The following is a 26,327-nucleotide window of genomic DNA, read 5'->3' on the forward strand; positions in this document are numbered from 1 at the left end:
GAGACTGTGAAGAAAACTGCCATTTTTGGGAGAGAAAGAGCAGCCGCCCTAATGATGGCAAAGCTGTCTATAGTGTCTGGGAGCTTTTGTCAAACTCTTGCTCAGCTGACCTATAATGGCCTCATTCAGACAGCTGTATTTTCAGCACAGCATACTGACCCTAGCATGACCTAATATCAAGTCTAATAAGTTAAAGATTGCAGCAGCTACATTGATACATCACCAGAACCGCCGTCAGTGCATGGTTACGGAAACAGAACTTCCATCAGCATATGACTACATCAGCATACGAGTTCAACACAAGACCCATCATCAGTACATGAATACAGCACCAGAGCCACCATCAGCACATAAACACAGCACCAAGTTTAACACAGAGATCAATTGCAATGACTATACTATATGCTTGCTACAGGCTTTAAATAACACCACACCATAGGAACAGCTACTTCTCCAAATCAGTTAGGCATGCAATTCTACACAGAAAACACTATGAACAAAATGCGGAGTAAAAAGAAACAAGCTTCAGCATCTGCATCGACCCACCTGGGATGAAACGAGTGCACGGGACCTCTAAAAAGCTGTACTTGGCCCGTACGGGGATCGAACCCGCGACCTTGGTGTTATTAGCACCACGCTCTAACCAACTGAGCTAACCGGCCATGGGCGTGGCGTTTATCCCCTACGGAAAGAACTGGTAATAGGTATGAGCGCAATCATTCCGTTTTGGGGGGGATGGATTTATCACACATGTAGTGACTTTTGGTGGCAGTAAAGTGACAATCAAACAATAAAATATCAAAAGCTCCTGAATATGAATTTTTTGCTATCTCGATCAGCTTCTCGTAGCAAATTCAAGAATATAAGAGGCCTCCCCGTCGGGGAATCGAACCCCGGTCTCCCGCATGACAGGCGGGGATACTTACCACTATACTAACGAGGATTGGCTGTGTCGTCACCTCTGACATCACAGTCCGATAAAGTGCACACGTGGTATGTGACTGATCAGATGAACCACTGTTGGCCAGGCTCCTTTTTCGTTTGGGCACTTTCAGACAAGGGAGGTGAGACTGTGAAGAAAACTGCCATTTTTGGGAGAGAAAGAGCAGCCGCCCTAATGATGGCAAAGCTGTCTATAGTGTCTGGGAGCTTTTGTCAAACTCTTGCTCAGCTGACCTATAATGGCCTCATTCAGACAGCTGTATTTTCAGCACAGCATACTGACCCTAGCATGACCTAATATCAAGTCTAATAAGTTAAAGATTGCAGCAGCTACATTGATACATCACCAGAACCGCCGTCAGTGCATGGTTACGGAAACAGAACTTCCATCAGCATATGACTACATCAGCATACGAGTTCAACACAAGACCCATCATCAGTACATGAATACAGCACCAGAGCCACCATCAGCACATAAACACAGCACCAAGTTTAACACAGAGAGCAATTGCAATGACTATACTATATGCTTGCTACAGGCTTTAAATAACACCACACCATAGGAACAGCTACTTCTCCAAATCAGTTAGGCATGCAATTCTACACAGAAAACACTATGAACAAAATGCGGAGTAAAAAGAAACAAGCTTCAGCATCTGCATCGACCCACCTGGGATGAAACGAGTGCACGGGACCTCTAAAAAGCTGTACTTGGCCCGTACGGGGATCGAACCCGCGACCTTGGCGTTATTAGCACCACGCTCTTGCTCAGCTGACCTATAATGGCCTCATTCAGACAGCTGTATTTTCAGCACAGCATACTGACCCTAGCATGACCTAATATCAAGTCTAATAAGTTAAAGATTGCAGCAGCTACATTGATACATCACCAGAACCGCCGTCAGTGCATGGTTACGGAAACAGAACTTCCATCAGCATATGACTACATCAGCATACGAGTTCAACACAAGACCCATCATCAGTACATGAATACAGCACCAGAGCCACCATCAGCACATAAACACAGCACCAAGTTTAACACAGAGATCAATTGCAATGACTATACTATATGCTTGCTACAGGCTTTAAATAACACCACACCATAGGAACAGCTACTTCTCCAAATCAGTTAGGCATGCAATTCTACACAGAAAACACTATGAACAAAATGCAGAGTAAAAAGAAACAAGCTTCAGCATCTGCATCGACCCACCTGGGATGAAACGAGTGCACGGGACCTCTAAAAAGCTGTACTTGGCCCGTACGGGGATCGAACCCGCGACCTTGGCGTTATTAGCACCACGCTCTAACCAACTGAGCTAACCGGCCATGGGCGTGGCGTTTATCCCCTACGGAAAGAACTGGTAATAGGTATGAGCGCAATCATTCCGTTTTGGGGGGGATGGATTTATCACACATGTAGTGACTTTTGGTGGCAGTAAAGTGACAATCAAACAATAAAATATCAAAAGCTCCTGAATATGAATTTTTTGCCATCTCGATCAGCTTCTCGTAGCAAATTCAAGAATATAAGAGGCCTCCCCGTCGGGGAATCGAACCCCGGTCTCCCGCGTGACAGGCGGGGATACTTACCACTATACTAACGAGGATTGGCTGTGTCGTCACCTCTGACATCACAGTCCGATAAAGTGCACACGTGGTATGTGACTGATCAGATGAACCACTGTTGGCCAGGCTCCTTTTTCGTTTGGGCACTTTCAGACAAGGGAGGTGAGACTGTGAAGAAAACTGCCATTTTTGGGAGAGAAAGAGCAGCCGCCCTAATGATGGCAAAGCTGTCTATAGTGTCTGGGAGCTTTTGTCAAACTCTTGCTCAGCTGACCTATAATGGCCTCATTCAGACAGCTGTATTTTCAGCACAGCATACTGACCCTAGCATGACCTTATATCAAGTCTAATAAGTTAAAGATTGCAGCAGCTACATTGATACATCACCAGAACCGCCGTCAGTGCATGGTTACGGAAACAGAACTTCCATCAGCATATGACTACATCAGCATACGAGTTCAACACAAGACCCATCATCAGTACATGAATACAGCACCAGAGCCACCATCAGCACATAAACACAGCACCAAGTTTAACACAGAGATCAATTGCAATGACTATACTATATGCTTGCTACAGGCTTTAAATAACACCACACCATAGGAACAGCTACTTCTCCAAATCAGTTAGGCATGCAATTCTACACAGAAAACACTATGAACAAAATGCGGAGTAAAAAGAAACAAGCTTCAGCATCTGCATCGACCCACCTGGGATGAAACGAGTGCACGGGACCTCTAAAAAGCTGTACTTGGCCCGTACGGGGATCGAACCCGCGACCTTGGCATTATTAGCACCACGCTCTAACCAACTGAGCTAACCGGCCATGGGCGTGGCGTTTATCCCCTACGGAAAGAACTGGTAATAGGTATGAGCGCAATCATTCCGTTTTGGGGGGGATGGATTTATCACACATGTAGTGACTTTTGGTGGCAGTAAAGTGACAATCAAACAATAAAATATCAAACGCTCCTGAATATGAATTTTTTGCCATCTCGATCAGCTTCTGGTAGCAAATTCAAGAATATGAGAGGCCTCCCCGTCGGGGAATCGAACCCCGGTCTCCCGCATGACAGGCAGGGATATTTACCACTATACTAACGAGGATTGGCTGTGTCGTCACCTCTGACATCACAGTCCGATAAAGTGCACACGTGGTATGTGACTGATCAGATGAACCACTGTTGGCCAGGCTCCTTTTTCGTTTGGGCACTTTCAGACAAGGGAGGTGAGACTGTGAAGAAAACTGCCATTTTTGGGAGAGAAAGAGCAGCCGCCCTAATGATTGCAAAGCTGTCTATAGTGTATTGGGAGCTTTTGTCAAACTCTTGCTCAGCTGACCTATAATGGCCTCATTCAGACAGCTGTATTTTCAGCACAGCATACTGACCCTAGCATGACCTAATATCAAGTCTAATAAGTTAAAGATTGCAGCAGCTACATTGATACATCACCAGAACCGCCGTCAGTGCATGGTTACGGAAACAGAACTTCCATCAGCATATGACTACATCAGCATACGAGTTCAACACAAGACCCATCATCAGTACATGAATACAGCACCAGAGCCACCATCAGCACATAAACACAGCACCAAGTTTAACACAGAGATCAATTGCAATGACTATACTATATGCTTGCTACAGGCTTTAAATAACACCACACCATAGGAACAGCTACTTCTCCAAATCAGTTAGGCATGCAATTCTACACAGAAAACACTATGAACAAAATGCGGAGTAAAAAGAAACAAGCTTCAGCATCTGCATCGACCCACCTGGGATGAAACGAGTGCACGGGACCTCTAAAAAGCTGTACTTGGCCCGTACGGGGATCGAACCCGCGACCTTGGCGTTATTAGCACCACGCTCTAACCAACTGAGCTAACCGGCCATGGGCGTGGCATTTATCCCCTACGGAAAGAACTGGTAATAGGTATGAGCGCAATCATTCCGTTTTGGGGGGGATGGATTTATCACACATGTAGTGACTTTTGGTGGCAGTAAAGTGACAATCAAACAATAAAATATCAAAAGCTCCTGAATATGAATTTTTTGCCATCTCGATCAGCTTCTCGTAGCAAATTCAAGAATATAAGAGGCCTCCCCGTCGGGGAATCGAACCCCGGTCTCCCGCGTGACAGGCGGGGATACTTACCACTATACTAACGAGGATTGGCTGTGTCGTCACCTCTGACATCACAGTCCGATAAAGTGCACACGTGGTATGTGACTGATCAGATGAACCACTGTTGGCCAGGCTCCTTTTTCGTTTGGGCACTTTCAGACAAGGGAGGTGAGACTGTGAAGAAAACTGCCATTTTTGGGAGAGAAAGAGCAGCCGCCCTAATGATGGCAAAGCTGTCTATAGTGTCTGGGAGCTTTTGTCAAACTCTTGCTCAGCTGACCTATAATGGCCTCATTCAGACAGCTGTATTTTCAGCACAGCATACTGACCCTAGCATGACCTAATATCAAGTCTAATAAGTTAAAGATTGCAGCAGCTACATTGATACATCACCAGAACCGCCGTCAGTGCATGGTTACGGAAACAGAACTTCCATCAGCATATGACTACATCAGCATACGAGTTCAACACAAGACCCATCATCAGTACATGAATACAGCACCAGAGCCACCATCAGCACATAAACACAGCACCAAGTTTAACACAGAGATCAATTGCAATGACTATACTATATGCTTGCTACAGGCTTTAAATAACACCACACCATAGGAACAGCTACTTCTCCAAATCAGTTAGGCATGCAATTCTACACAGAAAACACTATGAACAAAATGCGGAGTAAAAAGAAACAAGCTTCAGCATCTGCATCGACCCACCTGGGATGAAACGAGTGCACGGGACCTCTAAAAAGCTGTACTTGGCCCGTACGGGGATCGAACCCGCGACCTTGGCGTTATTAGCACCACGCTCTAACCAACTGAGCTAACCGGCCATGGGCGTGGCGTTTATCCCCTACGGAAAGAACTGGTAATAGGTATGAGCGCAATCATTCCGTTTTGGGGGGGATGGATTTATCACACATGTAGTGACTTTTGGTGGCAGTAAAGTGACAATCAAACAATAAAATATCAAAAGCTCCTGAATATGAATTTTTTGCCATCTCGATCAGCTTCTCGTAGCAAATTCAAGAATATAAGAGGCCTCCCCGTCGGGGAATCGAACCCCGGTCTCCCGCGTGACAGGCGGGGATACTTACCACTATACTAACGAGGATTGGCTGTGTCGTCACCTCTGACATCACAGTCCGATAAAGTGCACACGTGGTATGTGACTGATCAGATGAACCACTGTTGGCCAGGCTCCTTTTTCGTTTGGGCACTTTCAGACAAGGGAGGTGAGACTGTGAAGAAAACTGCCATTTTTGGGAGAGAAAGAGCAGCCGCCCTAATGATGGCAAAGCTGTCTATAGTGTCTGGGAGCTTTTGTCAAACTCTTGCTCAGCTGACCTATAATGGCCTCATTCAGACAGCTGTATTTTCAGCACAGCATACTGACCCTAGCATGACCTAATATCAAGTCTAATAAGTTAAAGATTGCAGCAGCTACATTGATACATCACCAGAACCGCCGTCAGTGCATGGTTACGGAAACAGAACTTCCATCAGCATATGACTACATCAGCATACGAGTTCAACACAAGACCCATCATCAGTACATGAATACAGCACCAGAGCCACCATCAGCACATAAACACAGCACCAAGTTTAACACAGAGATCAATTGCAATGACTATACTATATGCTTGCTACAGGCTTTAAATAACACCACACCATAGGAACAGCTACTTCTCCAAATCAGTTAGGCATGCAATTCTACACAGAAAACACTATGAACAAAATGCGGAGTAAAAAGAAACAAGCTTCAGCATCTGCATCGACCCACCTGGGATGAAACGAGTGCACGGGACCTCTAAAAAGCTGTACTTGGCCCGTACGGGGATCGAACCCGCGACCTTGGCATTATTAGCACCACGCTCTAACCAACTGAGCTAACCGGCCATGGGCGTGGCGTTTATCCCCTACGGAAAGAACTGGTAATAGGTATGAGCGCAATCATTCCGTTTTGGGGGGGATGGATTTATCACACATGTAGTGACTTTTGGTGGCAGTAAAGTGACAATCAAACAATAAAATATCAAACGCTCCTGAATATGAATTTTTTGCCATCTCGATCAGCTTCTGGTAGCAAATTCAAGAATATGAGAGGCCTCCCCGTCGGGGAATCGAACCCCGGTCTCCCGCATGACAGGCAGGGATATTTACCACTATACTAACGAGGATTGGCTGTGTCGTCACCTCTGACATCACAGTCCGATAAAGTGCACACGTGGTATGTGACTGATCAGATGAACCACTGTTGGCCAGGCTCCTTTTTCGTTTGGGCACTTTCAGACAAGGGAGGTGAGACTGTGAAGAAAACTGCCATTTTTGGGAGAGAAAGAGCAGCCGCCCTAATGATTGCAAAGCTGTCTATAGTGTATTGGGAGCTTTTGTCAAACTCTTGCTCAGCTGACCTATAATGGCCTCATTCAGACAGCTGTATTTTCAGCACAGCATACTGACCCTAGCATGACCTAATATCAAGTCTAATAAGTTAAAGATTGCAGCAGCTACATTGATACATCACCAGAACCGCCGTCAGTGCATGGTTACGGAAACAGAACTTCCATCAGCATATGACTACATCAGCATACGAGTTCAACACAAGACCCATCATCAGTACATGAATACAGCACCAGAGCCACCATCAGCACATAAACACAGCACCAAGTTTAACACAGAGATCAATTGCAATGACTATACTATATGCTTGCTACAGGCTTTAAATAACACCACACCATAGGAACAGCTACTTCTCCAAATCAGTTAGGCATGCAATTCTACACAGAAAACACTATGAACAAAATGCGGAGTAAAAAGAAACAAGCTTCAGCATCTGCATCGACCCACCTGGGATGAAACGAGTGCACGGGACCTCTAAAAAGCTGTACTTGGCCCGTACGGGGATCGAACCCGCGACCTTGGCGTTATTAGCACCACGCTCTAACCAACTGAGCTAACCGGCCATGGGCGTGGCGTTTATCCCCTACGGAAAGAACTGGTAATAGGTATGAGCGCAATCATTCCGTTTTGGGGGGGATGGATTTATCACACATGTAGTGACTTTTGGTGGCAGTAAAGTGACAATCAAACAATAAAATATCAAAAGCTCCTGAATATGAATTTTTTGCCATCTCGATCAGCTTCTCGTAGCAAATTCAAGAATATAAGAGGCCTCCCCGTCGGGGAATCGAACCCCGGTCTCCCACGTGACAGGCGGGGATACTTACCACTATACTAACGAGGATTGGCTCTGTCGTCACCTCTGACATCACAGTCCGATAAAGTGCACACGTGGTATGTGACTGATCAGATGAACCACTGTTGGCCAGGCTCCTTTTTCGTTTGGGCACTTTCAGACAAGGGAGGTGAGACTGTGAAGAAAACTGCCATTTTTGGGAGAGAAAGAGCAGCCGCCCTAATGATGGCAAAGCTGTCTATAGTGTCTGGGAGCTTTTGTCAAACTCTTGCTCAGCTGACCTATAATGGCCTCATTCAGACAGCTGTATTTTCAGCACAGCATACTGACCCTAGCATGACCTAATATCAAGTCTAATAAGTTAAAGATTGCAGCAGCTACATTGATACATCACCAGAACCGCCGTCAGTGCATGGTTATGGAAACAGAACTTCCATCAGCATATGACTACATCAGCATACGAGTTCAACACAAGACCCATCATCAGTACATGAATACAGCACCAGAGCCACCATCAGCACATAAACACAGCACCAAGTTTAACACAGAGATCAATTGCAATGACTATACTATATGCTTGCTACAGGCTTTAAATAACACCACACCATAGGAACAGCTACTTCTCCAAATCAGTTAGGCATGCAATTCTACACAGAAAACACTATGAACAAAATGCGGAGTAAAAAGAAACAAGCTTCAGCATCTGCATCGACCCACCTGGGATGAAACGAGTGCACGGGACCTCTAAAAAGCTGTACTTGGCCCGTACGGGGATCGAACCCGCGACCTTGGCGTTATTAGCACCACGCTCTAACCAACTGAGCTAACCGGCCATGGGCGTGGCGTTTATCCCCTACGGAAAGAACTGGTAATAGGTATGAGCGCAATCATTCCGTTTTGGGGGGGATGGATTTATCACACATGTAGTGACTTTTGGTGGCAGTAAAGTGACAATCAAACAATAAAATATCAAAAGCTCCTGAATATGAATTTTTTGCCATCTCGATCAGCTTTTCGTAGCAAATTCAAGAATATAAGAGGCCTCCCCGTCGGGGAATCGAACCCCGGTCTCCCGCGTGACAGGCTGGGATACTTACCACTATACTAACGAGGATTGGCTGTGTCGTCACCTCTGACATCACAGTCCGATAAAGTGCACACGTGGTATGTGACTGATCAGATGAACCACTGTTGGCCAGGCTCCTTTTTCGTTTGGGCACTTTCAGACAAGGGAGGTGAGACTGTGAAGAAAACTGCCATTTTTGGGAGAGAAAGAGCAGCCGCCCTAATGATGGCAAAGCTGTCTATAGTGTCTGGGAGCTTTTGTCAAACTCTTGCTCAGCTGACCTATAATGGCCTCATTCAGACAGCTGTATTTTCAGCACAGCATACTGACCCTAGCATGACCTAATATCAAGTCTAATAAGTTAAAGATTGCAGCAGCTACATTGATACATCACCAGAACCGCCGTCAGTGCATGGTTACGGAAACAGAACTTCCATCAGCATATGACTACATCAGCATACGAGTTCAACACAAGACCCATCATCAGTACATGAATACAGCACCAGAGCCACCATCAGCACATAAACACAGCACCAAGTTTAACACAGAGATCAATTGCAATGACTATACTATATGCTTGCTACAGGCTTTAAATAACACCACACCATAGGAACAGCTACTTCTCCAAATCAGTTAGGCATGCAATTCTACACAGAAAACACTATGAACAAAATGCGGAGTAAAAAGAAACAAGCTTCAGCATCTGCATCGACCCACCTGGGATGAAACGAGTGCACGGGACCTCTAAAAAGCTGTACTTGGCCCGTACGGGGATCGAACCCGCGACCTTGGCGTTATTAGCACCACGCTCTAACCAACTGAGCTAACCGGCCATGGGCGTGGCGTTTATCCCCTATGGAAAGAACTGGTAATAGGTATGAGCGCAATCATTCCGTTTTGGGGGGGATGGATTTATCACACATGTAGTGACTTTTGGTGGCAGTAAAGTGACAATCAAACAATAAAATATCAAAAGCTCCTGAATATGAATTTTTTGCCATCTCGATCAGCTTCTCGTAGCAAATTCAAGAATATAAGAGGCCTCCCCGTCGGGGAATCGAACCCCGGTCTCCCGCGTGACAGGCGGGGATACTTACCACTATACTAACGAGGATTGGCTGTGTCGTCACCTCTGACATCACAGTCCGATAAAGTGCACACGTGGTATGTGACTGATCAGATGAACCACTGTTGGCCAGGCTCCTTTTTCGTTTGGGCACTTTCAGACAAGGGAGGTGAGACTGTGAAGAAAACTGCCATTTTTGGGAGAGAAAGAGCAGCCGCCCTAATGATGGCAAAGCTGTCTATAGTGTCTGGGAGCTTTTGTCAAACTCTTGCTCAGCTGACCTATAATGGCCTCATTCAGACAGCTGTATTTTCAGCACAGCATACTGACCCTAGCATGACCTAATATCAAGTCTAATAAGTTAAAGATTGCAGCAGCTACATTGATACATCACCAGAACCGCCGTCAGTGCATGGTTACGGAAACAGAACTTCCATCAGCATATGACTACATCAGCATACGAGTTCAACACAAGACCCATCATCAGTACATGAATACAGCACCAGAGCCACCATCAGCACATAAACACAGCACCAAGTTTAACACAGAGATCAATTGCAATGACTATACTATATGCTTGCTACAGGCTTTAAATAACACCACACCATAGGAACAGCTACTTCTCCAAATCAGTTAGGCATGCAATTCTACACAGAAAACACTATGAACAAAATGCGGAGTAAAAAGAAACAAGCTTCAGCATCTGCATCGACCCACCTGGGATGAAACGAGTGCACGGGACCTCTAAAAAGCTGTACTTGGCCCGTACGGGGATCGAACCCGCGACCTTGGCGTTATTAGCACCACGCTCTAACCAACTGAGCTAACCGGCCATGGGCGTGGCGTTTATCCCCTACGGAAAGAACTGGTAATAGGTTTGAGCGCAATCATTCCGTTTTGGGGGGGATGGATTTATCACACATGTAGTGACTTTTGGTGGCAGTAAAGTGACAATCAAACAATAAAATATCAAAAGCTCCTGAATATGAATTTTTTGCCATCTCGATCAGCTTCTCGTAGCAAATTCAAGAATATAAGAGGCCTCCCCGTCGGGGAATCAAACCCCGGTCTCCCGCGTGACAGGCGGGGATACTTACCACTATACTAACGAGGATTGGCTGTGTCGTCACCTCTGACATCACAGTCCGATAAAGTGCACACGTGGTATGTGACTGATCAGATGAACCACTGTTGGCCAGGCTCCTTTTTCGTTTGGGCACTTTCAGACAAGGGAGGTGAGACTGTGAAGAAAACTGCCATTTTTGGGAGAGAAAGAGCAGCCGCCCTAATGATGGCAAAGCTGTCTATAGTGTCTGGGAGCTTTTGTCAAACTCTTGCTCAGCTGACCTATAATGGCCTCATTCAGACAGCTGTATTTTCAGCACAGCATACTGACCCTAGCATGACCTAATATCAAGTCTAATAAGTTAAAGATTGCAGCAGCTACATTGATACATCACCAGAACCGCCGTCAGTGCATGGTTACGGAAACAGAACTTCCATCAGCATATGACTACATCAGCATACGAGTTCAACACAAGACCCATCATCAGTACATGAATACAGCACCAGAGCCACCATCAGCACATAAACACAGCACCAAGTTTAACACAGAGATCAATTGCAATGACTATACTATATGCTTGCTACAGGCTTTAAATAACACCACACCATAGGAACAGCTACTTCTCCAAATCAGTTAGGCATGCAATTCTACACAGAAAACACTATGAACAAAATGCGGAGTAAAAAGAAACAAGCTTCAGCATCTGCATCGACCCACCTGGGATGAAACGAGTGCACGGGACCTCTAAAAAGCTGTACTTGGCCCGTACGGGGATCGAACCTGCGACCTTGGCGTTATTAGCACCACGCTCTAACCAACTGAGCTAACCGGCCATGGGCGTGGCATTTATCCCCTACGGAAAGAACTGGTAATAGGTATGAGCGCAATCATTCCGTTTTGGGGGGGATGGATTTATCACACATGTAGTGACTTTTGGTGGCAGTAAAGTGACAATCAAACAATAAAATATCAAAAGCTCCTGAATATGAATTTTTTGCCATCTCGATCAGCTTCTCGTAGCAAATTCAAGAATATAAGAGGCCTCCCCGTCGGGGAATCGAACCCCGGTCTCCCGCGTGACAGGCGGGGATACTTACCACTATACTAACGAGGATTGGCTGTGTCGTCACCTCTGACATCACAGTCCGATAAAGTGCACACGTGGTATGTGACTGATCAGATGAACCACTGTTGGCCAGGCTCCTTTTTCGTTTGGGCACTTTCAGACAAGGGAGGTGAGACTGTGAAGAAAACTGCCATTTTTGGGAGAGAAAGAGCAGCCGCCCTAATGATGGCAAAGCTGTCTATAGTGTCTGGGAGCTTTTGTCAAACTCTTGCTCAGCTGACCTATAATGGCCTCATTCAGACAGCTGTATTTTCAGCACAGCATACTGACCCTAGCATGACCTAATATCAAGTCTAATAAGTTAAAGATTGCAGCAGCTACATTGATACATCACCAGAACCGCCGTCAGTGCATGGTTACGGAAACAGAACTTCCATCAGCATATGACTACATCAGCATACGAGTTCAACACAAGACCCATCATCAGTACATGAATACAGCACCAGAGCCACCATCAGCACATAAACACAGCACCAAGTTTAACACAGAGGTCAATTGCAATGACTATACTATTCTTAACCCTGTATCTTTTCGTTTGGATCTCCCAGCATCGTTTGCTATTCATAATGTGTTCCATCGGTCGTTGTTGCGGAGGTATGAGGTGCCCGTTGTTCCTTCGGTCGAGCCTCCTGCTCCGGTGCTGGTGGAGGGAGAATTGGAGTATGTTGTTGAAAAGATCCTGGATTCTCGTGTTTCCAGACGCAAACTCCAGTATTTGGTTAAGTGGAAGGGTTATGGTCAGGAGGATAATTCCTGGGTGGTCGCCTCCGATGTTCATGCGACTGATTTGGTCCGCACCTTCCATAGAGCTCACCCTGATCGCCCTGGGGGTTCTCGTGAGGGTTCGGTGACCCCTCCTCAAGGGGGGGGTACTGTTGTGGATTCTGTTTGTGGGCTCCCTCTGGTGGTTACTGCTGGTACTGGGTGACTTTGGTGGGTTGCGGCCTTTGGTTTCCACCTGTCCATCAGAGGCTGGGTGTTTCCTATTTTACCTGGCCTTTCTGTCATTTCCCTTGCCGGCTATCAATGTGTTCAGATGTGCTCTGTTTGGTTCCTGCCTACCTGCTCCCAGATATTTCAGGATAAGCTAAGTGCTGATTTTCAGTTGTTTGGTTTTTGGTCCAGCTTGCTTAGAATGTCTCTATGCTAGCTGGTTGCTCTAGTGGACTGAGGTTCTCCCCATGTGCCATGAGTTGGCACATGGGTTCTTGTAATCTCAGGATGGTTTTTTTGATTAGGGTTTTTTGCTGACCGCTCAGTCCCCTTTTGTATCATTCTGCTTTCTAGTTTTCAGCGGGCCTCTATTTGCTAAAGCTATATACATCATCTCTATGTGTGTGCCTTCCTCTCATTTCACCGTCAATACATGTGGGGGGCAACTATACCTTTTGGGGTTAATTCCTCTGGAGGCAAGTGAGGTCTTTGTTTTCTCTGCAGTACTAGTTAGCTCTTAGGCTGGTGCGTGGCGTCTAGAACCAACGTAGGCACGCTCCCTGGCTATCTCTAGTTGCGTTTGTCAGGCGTAGGGCAGCGGTCAGCCCAGGTTCCATCACCCTAGAGCTCGTCCGATATTTGTTATACTTTGCTTGTCCTGTGCTATCCCTAGCCATTGGGGATTCATGACAGTTCAGTTCCACGAGTGCAAGGAGAATACGTTTCTGAGCCACCTTGCACACATGCAGCATTACTGCTGTACAAGGTGGCTGTAAAACATAGAAACACCTGGGGGAGGGGGGACAGGTTCCCTTCAATTTCAGTTCTTGTGTCTGCGTGGCGGTCGCAGGACACGTTGCCGGCTACACAGCAGGGGAACAGCTGGCGGTGCTGAACCCCACTGACACATTGGCTGGTGTTTTTCTCTGTGCAGCTAGCACATTTGGGCCAAAACTGGTGGTGTTAGAGCCCAGGGTCAGCAGGAGGAGCAGGGGGAGCGGAGTGTAGGCCGATGCCTGCACCGGAGCAAGTTGAAAGGAAACCTTTAACCCCCCCCCCAGGCGTTTGTAGCTGAAAGAGCCATTGTGTACAGTACTAATGCTGGAAAAGGTAAACTTAGCTCTTTTAATTATGGTCCTTGCACATGCTGAACCTAACACTTATGAAATGTGTCCCCTCACAGCGTTAAACCGTCCGGTAGGTTGAACTTTCCTTTGTCGTGTGACGCAGCACAGCCATCATTTTTACCCCCTTGGCGCCGTGCGCCGCCTCCTCAGCGTTGTTTGAATCTGTCCCGGAGCCTGCGCTGTTAGGTTAGCCCTTGGCCATGCACACATTTTGCGCTGCCCGTCTTCTGACATCATTTGGTGTCAGGCTGGCTGCACCTGTGCGGGTGCGCTGGCCGAGATCCCGCCTCGCAGTGTCGTCTAATGTAATCCCACCGCGGGTCTGGGATCCGTGGCCATGCGCAGTGCATATCCTCGCCTCTCACTCCCCTCCCTACGGCTTCTTAAGACTGTGCGGTGTCACGGCCGTGGCATGCTATTAGGGATCAGCTGACACCGCACAGTCTGAAGAAGCCGTAGGGAGGGGAGTGAGAGGCGAGGATATGCACTGCGCATGGCCACGGATCCCAGGCCCGCGGTGGGATTACATTAGACGACACTGCGAGGCGGGATCTCAGCCAGCGCACCCGCACAGGCGCAGCCAGCCTGACACCAAATTATGTCAGAAGACGGGCAGCGCAAAATGTGTGCATGGCCAAGGGCTAACCTAACAGCGCAGGCTCCGGGACAGATTCAAACAACGCTGAGGAGGCGGCGCACGGCGCCAAGGGGGTAAAACTGATGGCTGTGCTGCGTCACACGACAAAGGAAAGTTCCACCTACCGGACGGTTTAACGCTGTGAGGGGACACATTTCATAAGTGTTAGGTTCAGCACGTGCAAGGAGCACTATGAAAAGAGGCACTTTTTCCCTTTGCATCATTACTGCTGCACAAGGTGGCTCCTTCAGTAACAAACGCCTGGGGGGGGGGGACAGGTTCCCTTAAATTTAACTTGTTGTGCCTGCGTGGCAGTCGCAGCACACGTTGCCGTATACACAGCAGGGGAACAGCTGGCGGTGCTGAACCCCACTAACACATTGGCGAGGTGTTTGGCTCTGTGCGTACAGCACTTCTGGACGGCAACTAGCGGTGTTGTAGCCCAGGGACAGGAGGGGAAGGTGGTGGAGGAGGTAGGAGGGATTGCCACACACACAGCAGGGGAACAGCTGACGTTACTGAACCCCAATAACAGAGGAGGGACTGTTGACTGTGCGTACAGCACTACTGGACGGCAACTAGCGGTGTTGGAGCCCAGGGACAGGAGGGGGAGGTGGTGAAGGAGGTAGGAGGGATTGCCACACACACAGCAGGGGAACAGCTGACGTTACTGAACCCCAATAACAGAGGAGGGACTGTTGACTGTGCATACAGCACTACTGGACGGCAACTAGCGGTGTTGGAGCCCAGGGACAGGAGGAGGAGGAGGTGGAGGAGGTAGGAGGGATTGCCACACACACAGCAGGGGAACAGCTGACGTTACTGAACCCCAATAACAGAGGAGGGACTGTTGACTGTGCGTACAGCACTACTGGACGGCAACTAGCGGTGTTGGAGCCCAGGGACAGGAGGGGGATGTGGTGGAGGAGGTAGGAGGGATTGCCACACACACAGCAGGGGAACAGCTGATGTTACTGAACCCCAATAACAGAGGAGGGACTGTTGACTGTGCGTACAGCACTACTGGACGGCAACTAGCGGTGTTGGAGCCCAGGGACAGGAGGGGGAGGTGGTGGAGGAGGTAGGAGGGATTGCCACACACACAGCAGGGGAACAGCTGACGTTACTGAACCCCAATAACAGAGGAGGGACTGTTGACTGTGCGTACAGCACTACTGGATGGCAACTAGCGGTGTTGGAGCCCAGGGACAGGAGGGGGAGGTGGTGGAGGAGGTAGGAGGGATTGCCACACACACAGCAGGGGAACAGCTGATGTTACTGAACCCCAATAACAGAGGAGGGACTGTTGACTGTGCGTACAGCACTACTGGACGGCAACTAGTGGTGTTGGAGCCCAGGGACAGGAGGGGGAGGTGGTGGAGGAGGTAGGAGGGATTGCCACACACACAGCAAGGGAACAGCTGACGTTACTGAACCCCAATAACAGAGGAGGGACTGTTGACTGTGCGTACAGCACTACTGGACGGCAACTAGCGGTGTTGGAGCCCAGGGACAGGAGGGGGAGGTGGTGGAGGAGGTAGGAGGGATTGCCACACACACAGCAGGGGAACAGCTGACGTTACTGAACCCCAATAACAGAGGAGGGACTATTGACTGTGCGTACAGCACTACTGGACGGCAACTAGCGGTGTTGGAGCCCAGGGACAGGAGGAGGAGGAGGTGGAGGAGGAGGTAGGAGGGATTGCCACACACACAGCAGGGGAACAGCTGACGTTACTGAACCCCAATAACAGAGGAGCGACTGTTGGGACTGTGCGGACAGCACTTCTGGACGACAACTGGCGGTGTTGGAGCCCAGGGACAGGTGGAGGAGGAGGAGGTAGGAGGAGGTAGGAGGGATTGCCACACACTCAGCAGGGGAACAGCTGACGTTACTGAACCCCAATAACAGAGGAGGGACTGTTGACTGTGCGTACAGCACTTCTGGACGGCAACTAGCGGTGTTGGAGCCCAGGGACAGGTGGAAAAGCAGAGGAACACAATGTAGGCCGAAGCCTGAGAAAGTCGAAAGGGAACCTTTAACCCCCCCCCAAGGCGTTTGTAGCTGAAAGAGCCAGCTTGTGCAGCACAAAAGATGCAAAAGGAAACGGTGGCTCTTTTCATCATGCTCCTTGCAAACACAGAACTAAACACTTATAAAATGTGTCCCCTGAAACCGTGAAACCATCCCGGAGGTGGGACTTTCCTTCGTAATATGACGCAGCACAGCCGTCATTCCTACCCCCCCGGCGCCGTGCCCCGGCTCCTCAGCGTTGTTTGATTCCGTCACGGAGCCTGCGCTGTTATGTTATCCCGTGGCCAGGCACACTTAGCGCTGCCAATCTTCTGACATCATTTGGTGTCAGGCTGGCTGCGCCTGTGCGGCCGCGCTGGCCGAGAGCCCGCCTCGCAGTGTCTTCTGATTTAATCCCACTGGGGGCCTGGGATCCATGGCCATGCGCAGTGCATATCCTCGCCTCTCACTCCCCTCCCTACGGCTTCTTAAGACTGTGCGGTGTCACGGCCGTGGCATGCTATTAGGGACCAGCTGACACCGAACAGTCTGAAGAAGCCATAGGGAGATGAGTGAGAGGTGGAGGTTCAGATATGCACTGTGCATGTCCATGGATCCCAGGCCCCCAGTGTGATTAAATCAGAAGACACTGCGAGGCGGGCTCTCGGCCAGCGCGGCCGCACAGGCGCAGCCATCCTGACACAAAATGATGCCAGAAGACGGGCAGCGCTAAGTGTGCCTGGCCACGGGATAACATAACAGCGCAGGCTCCGGGCCGGAATCAAACAACGCTGAGGAGCCGGGGCACGGCGCCAAGGGGGTAGGAATGACAGCTGTGCTGCGTCATATTACGAAGGAAAGTCCCACCTCCGGGACGGTTTTACGGTATCAGTGGACACATTTTATAAGTGTTACGTTCTGCGTGTGCAAGGAGCTAAACAAAAATAGCTACCTTTTCCTTGTGCAGCATTACTGCTGCACAAGGTGGCTCTTTCAGTAACAAACGCCTTGGGGGGGGGGACAGATTCCCTTACATTTCAGTTGTTGTGTCAGCGTGGCGGTCGCAGGACACATTGCCGGCTACACAGCTGGGGATCAGCTGACGTTACTGAAACCCAATAACACTGGGTCGTATGTTTTGACTGTGCAGACGACACTTCTGAGCCTCAACTGGCAGTGTTGGAGCCCAGGAATTTAAGTTCAGGTGGTAGAAAGATGAACACAACAGGAGACCTGGATACTCTAGACAGTCACCTAATTATTTAATCAGGAAGAGGAGTGGCAAATTCCTGCGAGATCCAGGCCTTGTTCATTTTCAGGAAAGTAAGCCGGTCAACGTTATCGGAGGATAGTCGCATGCGACGGTCAGTTAGTACACCACCTGCAGCACTAAAGACACGTTCCGATAATACACTGGCCGCAGGGCAAGACAGCACCTCCAATGCATACTGGCTTAGCTCTGGCCATGTATCCAGCTTTGAGACCAAAAACTTGAAAGGGGAAGAGCCGTCTGGGAGTACAGCAAGAGGGCAAGACATGTAGTCTGTCACCATCTGACGGAACCGTTGCCTCCTGCTGACTGGAGCCGTCTGTGATGGTGTAGACTTTTGTGGCGGGCACAGAAAACTGTGCCACAGTTGGGCCATACTGGTCTTGCCGTGGGCAGAGGCACTGCTTCTGCTCCCTCTTTGTGCAGAGCCTCCACCACTGCCTGGACGCACTGAGCTGCTTTGGAATGCACTAGCAGCACTTCTCTCAGTTGGAATGGAGAAGATGATGGAATTCACCAGTGTGTCTTGGTACTCCCGCATTTTTCGCTCCCGGTTCAACGGTGTGATGAGGCTTTCTACGTTGTCCCGGTAGCGAGGATCGAGGAGGGTGAACACCCAATAATCAGACATGTTGAGAATGTGGGCGATGCGGCGGTCGTTTCTCAGGCACTGCAGCATGTAATCCACCATGTGCTGCAGACTGCCAACTGCCCAAGAAACGCTGTCCCCTGCTGGAGGCGTGATCTCTGCCCGCTCGTCATCACCCCACCCTCGCTGAACACACTGAGTACTGGACAATTGTGTAACTCCCTCCTCTGGACGGATGTCTTCCTCCTCCATTGACTCCTCCTCATCCTCCTCACAAACTGTCCCCTGCCTACGCATTTGTGAGGAACCACGTGGCGCTGACTGTCCAGAAGATGATGGAAATGGTGAATCCTCATCCTCCACCTCTTCCACAACATCATCCCTTAGCGCTTGCAGTGATTTTTCAAGCAGGCAGATAAGGGGGACAGTCATGCTGACTAGTGCATCATCTGCACTCGCCATCCGCGTGGAATAATCAAAGGGACGCAAAACCTGGCAGACGTCATTCATAGTGGCCCACTCTGTGGTTGTGAAGTCTGTACGGCGCTGACTGCGACTTCTTTGCGCCTGAAGCAGCTGGTACTCCATTACAGCTTGCTGCTGCTCACACAACCGCTCCAACATATGTAACGTGGAATTCCACCTGGTAGGTAGGTCACATATGATGCGATGTTCCGGCAGGCGGTGTCGGCGCTGCAGAGCCGCAATGCGCGCTTTTGCCGTGCTGGAACGCCGCAAGTGAGCACACTCTAGGCGGACCTTGTGCAGCAGTGCATCAAGATCCGGATAGTCCCTCAAAAAGCTCTGCACGACCAAATTGAGCACATGTGCCAGACATGGGATGTGAGTGAGGTTGCCGAGGCCCAGAGCTGCCACCAGATTTCGGCCATTATCACACACTACCATGCCTGGCTGGAGATTCGCTGGCACAAACCACACATCGCTCTCCTGCTTGATGGCATTCCAGAGCTCCTGCGCTGTGTGGCTACGATTCCCCAAAAAAATTAATTTCAAGACGGCCTGTTGACGTTTGGCCACGGCTGTGCTCATGTCGGTCGTAACAGGTACACGTTCATCACGGGTCCATGTGGAGGTGGACTGTGACGGCTCCTGCAGCGATGATTCTGAGGAACTGATGTAAGAGGAGGAGTCAATGTGTACAGAATGGATTCCTGCAATCCTTGGAGTGGGCAGGACACGTCCTGCGCCACTCGCACGGTCTGTACCCGGCTCAACGACATTAACCCAATGGGCAGTGAGGGAAAGGTATCGCCCCTGTCCATGTTGACTGGTCCACGCATTGGTGGTGAGGTGGACCTTGCTACTGACGGCGTTCAGTAGCGCGTGTTTTATGTGTCCCTCCACATGCTTGTGCAGGGCAGGGACGGCTTGCCTGCTGAAGTAAAAGAGGCTGGGCACATTGTACTGTGGGACTGCCAATGACATCAAGTCACGGAAGCTGTCAGTCTCCACCAGCCTGAATGACAGCATTTCCAGTGACAGAAGTTTGGCAATGCCTGCAGTCAGAGCCTGTGCTCGTGGGTGGTTTGACGAGAAAGGCCGCCTTTTCTCCCATGCCTGTACTACCGATGGCTGTAGACTGGGCTGGGAGTGTTTGGATGACTGGGAAAGTGGTGCTGCGGGTGGAATTACAGCGGGTCTCTGGACAACAGGGCCAGAGGTTCTTCCACGGCGATCCTGGGAGGAAGCCGAACCAGCTGCGTGTGAGCTGGAGGAAGAGGCAACACGAGCTGAAGAGGTGGTAGCTGCCGCTGTTGGTTGGCCTAGCTCTTCAGTGTGTTTTTCTAACTCCGCCGGGTGCCTGGTGCGCACATATTTCCACATGTTGGAGGTATTGAGGTTGCTGACATTTTTCCCTCTTTTGACTTTTTGATGACACACCTTGCATCTGACATAGCAAATGTCATCTGCAACTGTGTCAAAAAAGGACCAGGCACTGCAAGTCTTGGGAGCGCCCTTTTTGGCTTTTGGAAGAGACATGCTCCTAACGGGTGCCAAAGCGGAGGCTGCAGGATCCGCAGTCTTCCCCCTCCCTCTCCCTCTTTGGGCCGTACGGGGAATCTCTTCCTCAGAGCTGCTCCCACCACCTTCCTGTCCCTCACGCCAAGATGGGTCAAGGACCTCATCATCTACACTACCCTCTGCCCCCAACTGCTCCTCCTGGGTAGTCTCAGCAGCAGAGCACGCACCAGTAAGTGGCACCTGAGTGTCATCATCAGCTGATGCGGCCTGCGATGTGGTGACCGGAGCCACTGGCCCACCCGCCTCTTCAGAGGAAGAGAGAAAAAGCTGTTGGGCATCACTGCACCCTGCCTCTTCTTCCATTTCTCCAATGCTGCTTGGCTGGCCCCCTGTTTCCAAGCCAAGAGATTCAGAGAACAGAAGTAGAGATGGCTCCTGCCCTGGGCTCTCTGTCTGCCTGGGCAATTTGGCAGGTGGTGAAGAGACAGATGGCTGCTCTCCAGTGCTCTGTGTCTGAGAGGATGTGGCACTAATTGAAGTTGATGCATTAGCTGCCATCCATCCGACAACGGCTTCAATTTGTTCTTCACGCAGCAGCGGTGTACGGCGCTCTTACACAAAGCTGCGCATGAATGACTGTTGCCTGGTGAAAGTGGGTGCTGATGAGTCACCGGTGCCCGCAGCAGGCACAGAATCCCCACGTCCCCTCCCTGCTCCGCGCCCACGCCCACGCCCATGTGCCTTACTCACTGCCTTCTTCATCTTGGTTGACTGATAAAGATAAGCAGAAAAGTACTAACGGCTTTGTGTGCTTATTCCTGAACAACTCCTCCTAACAGGTATAAGAAACACTAATTTTCTAAAGTGTGGACTAGACTTTAATATGAGCTAATGTGGCCTACACAAATGTAAAGTGGTGTCACTGGTGTGTTTGGTGAACTTTATTATTTATTTATTTTTTTTGGGCTGAACTGACAACGGATAGAGCTGCAGTCACACGGAGACCGTGCAGACAGCCGTAAACGGTGCTGCAAGGCCCAAAAACCCTCCTCTACGTTATCCTATGTATTGTTTTTCCACAAATTAGCTGGAGACGGGTGGAAAGACACTAATAGGAATTTTTTGAAAAAATGTGCAGCAGCCTGCACTACTTAAAACAAAATGAAAATTGATTTGGCGGTATGACACAGTGAACAACCCTGAGCTGGAGACAACCAGGCTATGGCTGCTCACAGACTACAGGGCGAGCTGCAGTCACACGGAGACCGTGCAGACAGCCGTAAACGGCGCTGCAAGGCCCAAAAACCCTCCTCTATGTTATCCTATGTAGTGTTTTTCCACAAATTAGCTGGAGACGGGTGGAAAGACACTAATAGGATTTTTTGGAATAAATTAGCAGCAGACTACACTACTTGGAAAAAAAAAAAAAAAAAGAACAGTATGAGACAATGAACCACCCTCCCTGAACTGAATACAACCAGCTATGGATGGCCTATGTGGCTGCACTCAGACTAGAGAGTGGGCTGCACTCACACACACACACACAGACCTTGCAGATCGCTGTGAAAACAGCGCTACAAGGCAAAAGCAAGGTGAATAGTAGGTGAACACAGCGGTTGCTAAATTAGCCTTTGGAAAGCACAAAGAAGCAAATCGCTATCTCTAAACTGGCCCTCAGTCAGCAAACAGCGTCCTGTCACTAACTGAATTCACAGCAGAGTGATCGCAAAATGGCGCCAGCGACTTTTAAACTGCATCATGACATCATTTCAGCAGCCAATCACAGCCATGCCAGTAGTTTCATGCCCTCCATGCTGAACAGGATGTGCCCACACTTGAAATCATTCTCATTGGCTGAATTTCTGCATTTTGAATCTGGGAACTTCCGATTCCGGTATCTGATACGCGGCAAGTATCGGAATCCCGGTATCGGAATTCCGATACCGCAAGTATCGGCCGATACCCGATACTTGCGGTATCGGAATGCTCAACACTATTTATCACACATGTAGTGACTTTTGGTGGCAGTAAAGTGACAATCAAACAATAAAATATCAAAAGCTCCTGAATATGAATTTATTGCCATCTCGATCAGCTTCTCGTAGCAAATTCAAGACTATAAGAGGCCTCCCCGACGGGGAATCGAACCCCGGTCTCCCGCGTGACAGGCGGGGATACTTACCACTATACTAACGAGGATTGGCTGTGTCGTCACCTCTGACATCACAGTCCGATAAAGTGCACACGTGGTATGTGACTGATCAGATGAACCACTGTTGGCCAGGCTCCTTTTTCGTTTGGGCACTTTCAGACAAGGGAGGTGAGACTGTGAAGAAAACTGCCATTTTTGGGAGAGAAAGAGCAGCCGCCCTAATGATGGCAAAGCTGTCTATAGTGTCTGGGAGCTTTTGTCAAACTCTTGCTCAGCTGACCTATAATGGCCTCATTCAGACAGCTGTATTTTCAGCACAGCATACTGACCCTAGCATGACCTAATATCAAGTCTAATAAGTTAAAGATTGCAGCAGCTACATTGATACATCACCAGAACCGCCGTCAGTGCATGGTTACGGAAACAGAACTTCCATCAGCATATGACTACATCAGCATACGAGTTCAACACAAGACCCATCATCAGTACATGAATACAGCACCAGAGCCACCATCAGCACATAAACACAGCACCAAGTTTAACACAGAGATCAATTGCAATGGCACAAAGGTCAACAGCAAAATACGCTGCAACTATACTATATGCTTGCTACAGGCTTTAAATAACACCACACCATAGGAACAACTACTTCTCCAAATCAGTTAGGCATGCAATTCTACACAGAAAACACTATGAAAAAAATGCGGAGTAAAAAGAAACAAGCTTCAGCATCTGCATCGACCCACCTGGGATGAAACGAGTGCACGGGACCTCTAAAAAGCTGTACTTGGCCCGTACGGGGATCGAAACCGCGACCTTGGCGTTATTAGCACCACGCTCTAACCAACTGAGCTAACCGGCAATGGGCGTGGCGTTTATCCCCTACGGAAAGAACTGGTAATAGGTATGAGCGCAATCATTCCGTTTTGGGGGGGATGGATTTATCACACATGTAGTGACTTTTGGTGGCAGTAAAGTGACAATCAAACAATAAAATATCAAAAGCTCCTGAATATGAATTTATTGCCATCTCGATCAGCTTCTCGTAGCAAATTCAAGACTATAAGAGGCCTCCCCGACGGGGAATCGAACCCCGGTCTCCCGCGTGACAGGCGGGGATACTTACCACTATACTAACGAGGATTGGCTGTGTCGTCACCTCTGACATCACAGTCCGATAAAGTGCACACGTGGTATGTGACTGATCAGATGAACCACTGTTGGCCAGGCTCCGTTTTCGTTTGGGCACTTTCAGACAAGGGAGGTCAGACTGTGAAGAAAACTGCCATTTTTGGGAGAGAAAGAGCAGCCGCCCTAATGATGGCAAAGCTGTCTATAGTGTCTGGGAGCTTTTGTCAAACTCTTGCTCAGCTGACCTATAATGGCCTCATTCAGACAGCTGTATTTTCAGCACAGCATACTGACCCTAGCATGACCTAATATCAAGTCTAATAAGTTAAAGATTGCAGCAGCTACATTGATACATCACCAGAACCGCCGTCAGTGCATGGTTACGGAAACAGAACTTCCATCAGCATATGACTACATCAGCATACGAGTTCAACACAAGACCCATCATCAGTACATGAATACAGCACCAGAGCCACCATCAGCACATAAACACAGCACCAAGTTTAACACAGAGATCAATTGCAATGACTATACTATATGCTTGCTACAGGCTTTAAATAACACCACACCATAGGAACAGCTACTTCTCCAAATCAGTTAGGCATGCAATTCTACACAGAAAACACTATGAACAAAATGCGGAGTAAAAAGAAACAAGCTTCAGCATCTGCATCGACCCACCTGGGATGAAACGAGTGCACGGGACCTCTAAAAAGCTGTACTTGGCCCGTACGGGGATCGAACCCGCGACCTTGGCGTTATTAGCACCACGCTCTAACCAACTGAGCTAACCGGCCATGGGCGTGGCGTTTATCCCCTACGGAAAGAACTGGTAATAGGTATGAGCGCAATCATTCCGTTTTGGGGGGGATGGATTTATCACACATGTAGTGACTTTTGGTGGCAGTAAAGTGACAATCAAACAATAAAATATCAAAAGCTCCTGAATATGAATTTTTTGCCATCTCGATCAGCTTCTCGTAGCAAATTCAAGAATATAAGAGGCCTCCCCGTCGGGGAATCGAACCCCGGTCTCCCGCGTGACAGGCGGGGATACTTACCACTATACTAACGAGGATTGGCTGTGTCGTCACCTCTGACATCACAGTCCGATAAAGTGCACACGTGGTATGTGACTGATCAGATGAACCACTGTTGGCCAGGCTCCTTTTTCGTTTGGGCACTTTCAGACAAGGGAGGTGAGACTGTGAAGAAAACTGCCATTTTTGGGAGAGAAAGAGCAGCCGCCCTAATGATGGCAAAGCTGTCTATAGTGTCTGGGAGCTTTTGTCAAACTCTTGCTCAGCTGACCTATAATGGCCTCATTCAGACAGCTGTATTTTCAGCACAGCATACTGACCCTAGCATGACCTAATATCAAGTCTAATAAGTTAAAGATTGCAGCAGCTACATTGATACATCACCAGAACCGCCGTCAGTGCATGGTTACGGAAACAGAACTTCCATCAGCATATGACTACATCAGCATACGAGTTGAACACAAGACCCATCATCAGTACATGAATACAGCACCAGAGCCACCATCAGCACATAAACACAGCACCAAGTTAAACACAGAGATCACTGTGAAGAAAACTGCCATTTTTGGGAGAGAAAGAGCAGCCGCCCTAATTATTGCAAAGCTGTCTATAGTGTCTGGGAGCTTTTGTCAAACTCTTGCTCAGCTGACCTATAATGGCCTCATTCAGACAGCTGTATTTTCAGGACAGCATACTGACCCTAACATGACCTAATATCAAGTCTAATAAGTTAAAGATTGCAGCAGCTACATTGATACATCACCAGAACCGCCGTCAGTGCATGGTTACGGAAACAGAACTTCCATCAGCATATGACTACATCAGCATACGAGTTCAACACAAGACCCATCATCAGTACATGAATATAGCACCAGAGCCACCATCAGCACATAAACACAGCACCAAGTTTAACACAGAGATCAATTGCAATGGCACAAAGGTCAACAGCAAAATACGCTGCAACTATACTATATGCTTGCTACAGGCTTTAAATAACACCACACCATAGGAACAGCTACTTCTCCAAATCAGTTAGGCATGCAATTCTACACAGAAAACACTATGAACAAAATGCGGAGTAAAAAGAAACAAGCTTCAGCATCTGCATCGACCCACCTGGGATGAAACGAGTGCACGGGACCTCTAAAAAGCTGTACTTGGCCCGTACGGGGATCGAACCCGCGACCTTGGCGTTATTAGCACCACGCTCTAACCAACTGAGCTAACCGGCCATGGGCGTGGCGTTTATCCCCTACGGAAAGAACTGGTAATAGGTATGAGTGCAATCATT

At 48.6% G+C, this 26,327-nt stretch overlaps 15 non-coding genes across 15 annotated transcripts; all 15 read right to left on the reverse strand.

Annotated features, from left to right (window-relative positions):
• Window positions 1-2,197: 2,197 nt before the first annotated feature.
• TRNAI-AAU (transfer RNA isoleucine (anticodon AAU)) lies at window positions 2,198-2,271 on the reverse strand. Its single transcript has one exon. It is a non-coding gene; the product is annotated as a tRNA-Ile (tRNA).
• A 209-nt stretch (window positions 2,272-2,480) lies between these two features.
• Window positions 2,481-2,552, reverse strand: TRNAD-GUC (transfer RNA aspartic acid (anticodon GUC)). The gene has a single exon. It is a non-coding gene; the product is annotated as a tRNA-Asp (tRNA).
• Window positions 2,553-4,330: 1,778 nt separating this feature from the next.
• Window positions 4,331-4,404, reverse strand: TRNAI-AAU (transfer RNA isoleucine (anticodon AAU)). The gene has a single exon. It is a non-coding gene; the product is annotated as a tRNA-Ile (tRNA).
• Window positions 4,405-4,613: 209 nt separating this feature from the next.
• Window positions 4,614-4,685, reverse strand: TRNAD-GUC (transfer RNA aspartic acid (anticodon GUC)). The gene has a single exon. It is a non-coding gene; the product is annotated as a tRNA-Asp (tRNA).
• Window positions 4,686-5,396: 711 nt separating this feature from the next.
• On the reverse strand, window positions 5,397-5,470 carry TRNAI-AAU (transfer RNA isoleucine (anticodon AAU)). Its single transcript has one exon. It is a non-coding gene; the product is annotated as a tRNA-Ile (tRNA).
• A 209-nt stretch (window positions 5,471-5,679) lies between these two features.
• On the reverse strand, window positions 5,680-5,751 carry TRNAD-GUC (transfer RNA aspartic acid (anticodon GUC)). Its single transcript has one exon. It is a non-coding gene; the product is annotated as a tRNA-Asp (tRNA).
• A 1,778-nt stretch (window positions 5,752-7,529) lies between these two features.
• Window positions 7,530-7,603, reverse strand: TRNAI-AAU (transfer RNA isoleucine (anticodon AAU)). Its single transcript has one exon. It is a non-coding gene; the product is annotated as a tRNA-Ile (tRNA).
• Window positions 7,604-8,595: 992 nt separating this feature from the next.
• TRNAI-AAU (transfer RNA isoleucine (anticodon AAU)) lies at window positions 8,596-8,669 on the reverse strand. The gene has a single exon. It is a non-coding gene; the product is annotated as a tRNA-Ile (tRNA).
• A 992-nt stretch (window positions 8,670-9,661) lies between these two features.
• On the reverse strand, window positions 9,662-9,735 carry TRNAI-AAU (transfer RNA isoleucine (anticodon AAU)). The gene has a single exon. It is a non-coding gene; the product is annotated as a tRNA-Ile (tRNA).
• Window positions 9,736-9,944: 209 nt separating this feature from the next.
• TRNAD-GUC (transfer RNA aspartic acid (anticodon GUC)) lies at window positions 9,945-10,016 on the reverse strand. The gene has a single exon. It is a non-coding gene; the product is annotated as a tRNA-Asp (tRNA).
• Window positions 10,017-10,727: 711 nt separating this feature from the next.
• On the reverse strand, window positions 10,728-10,801 carry TRNAI-AAU (transfer RNA isoleucine (anticodon AAU)). The gene has a single exon. It is a non-coding gene; the product is annotated as a tRNA-Ile (tRNA).
• Window positions 10,802-12,076: 1,275 nt separating this feature from the next.
• Window positions 12,077-12,148, reverse strand: TRNAD-GUC (transfer RNA aspartic acid (anticodon GUC)). Its single transcript has one exon. It is a non-coding gene; the product is annotated as a tRNA-Asp (tRNA).
• Window positions 12,149-24,719: 12,571 nt separating this feature from the next.
• On the reverse strand, window positions 24,720-24,793 carry TRNAI-AAU (transfer RNA isoleucine (anticodon AAU)). Its single transcript has one exon. It is a non-coding gene; the product is annotated as a tRNA-Ile (tRNA).
• Window positions 24,794-25,002: 209 nt separating this feature from the next.
• On the reverse strand, window positions 25,003-25,074 carry TRNAD-GUC (transfer RNA aspartic acid (anticodon GUC)). Its single transcript has one exon. It is a non-coding gene; the product is annotated as a tRNA-Asp (tRNA).
• Window positions 25,075-26,194: 1,120 nt separating this feature from the next.
• TRNAI-AAU (transfer RNA isoleucine (anticodon AAU)) lies at window positions 26,195-26,268 on the reverse strand. Its single transcript has one exon. It is a non-coding gene; the product is annotated as a tRNA-Ile (tRNA).
• Window positions 26,269-26,327: the final 59 nt, after the last annotated feature.

This window comes from Ranitomeya variabilis, chromosome 5, assembly GCF_051348905.1.
Source record: "Ranitomeya variabilis isolate aRanVar5 chromosome 5, aRanVar5.hap1, whole genome shotgun sequence".
Lineage (NCBI taxonomy): Eukaryota > Metazoa > Chordata > Amphibia > Anura > Dendrobatidae > Ranitomeya > Ranitomeya variabilis.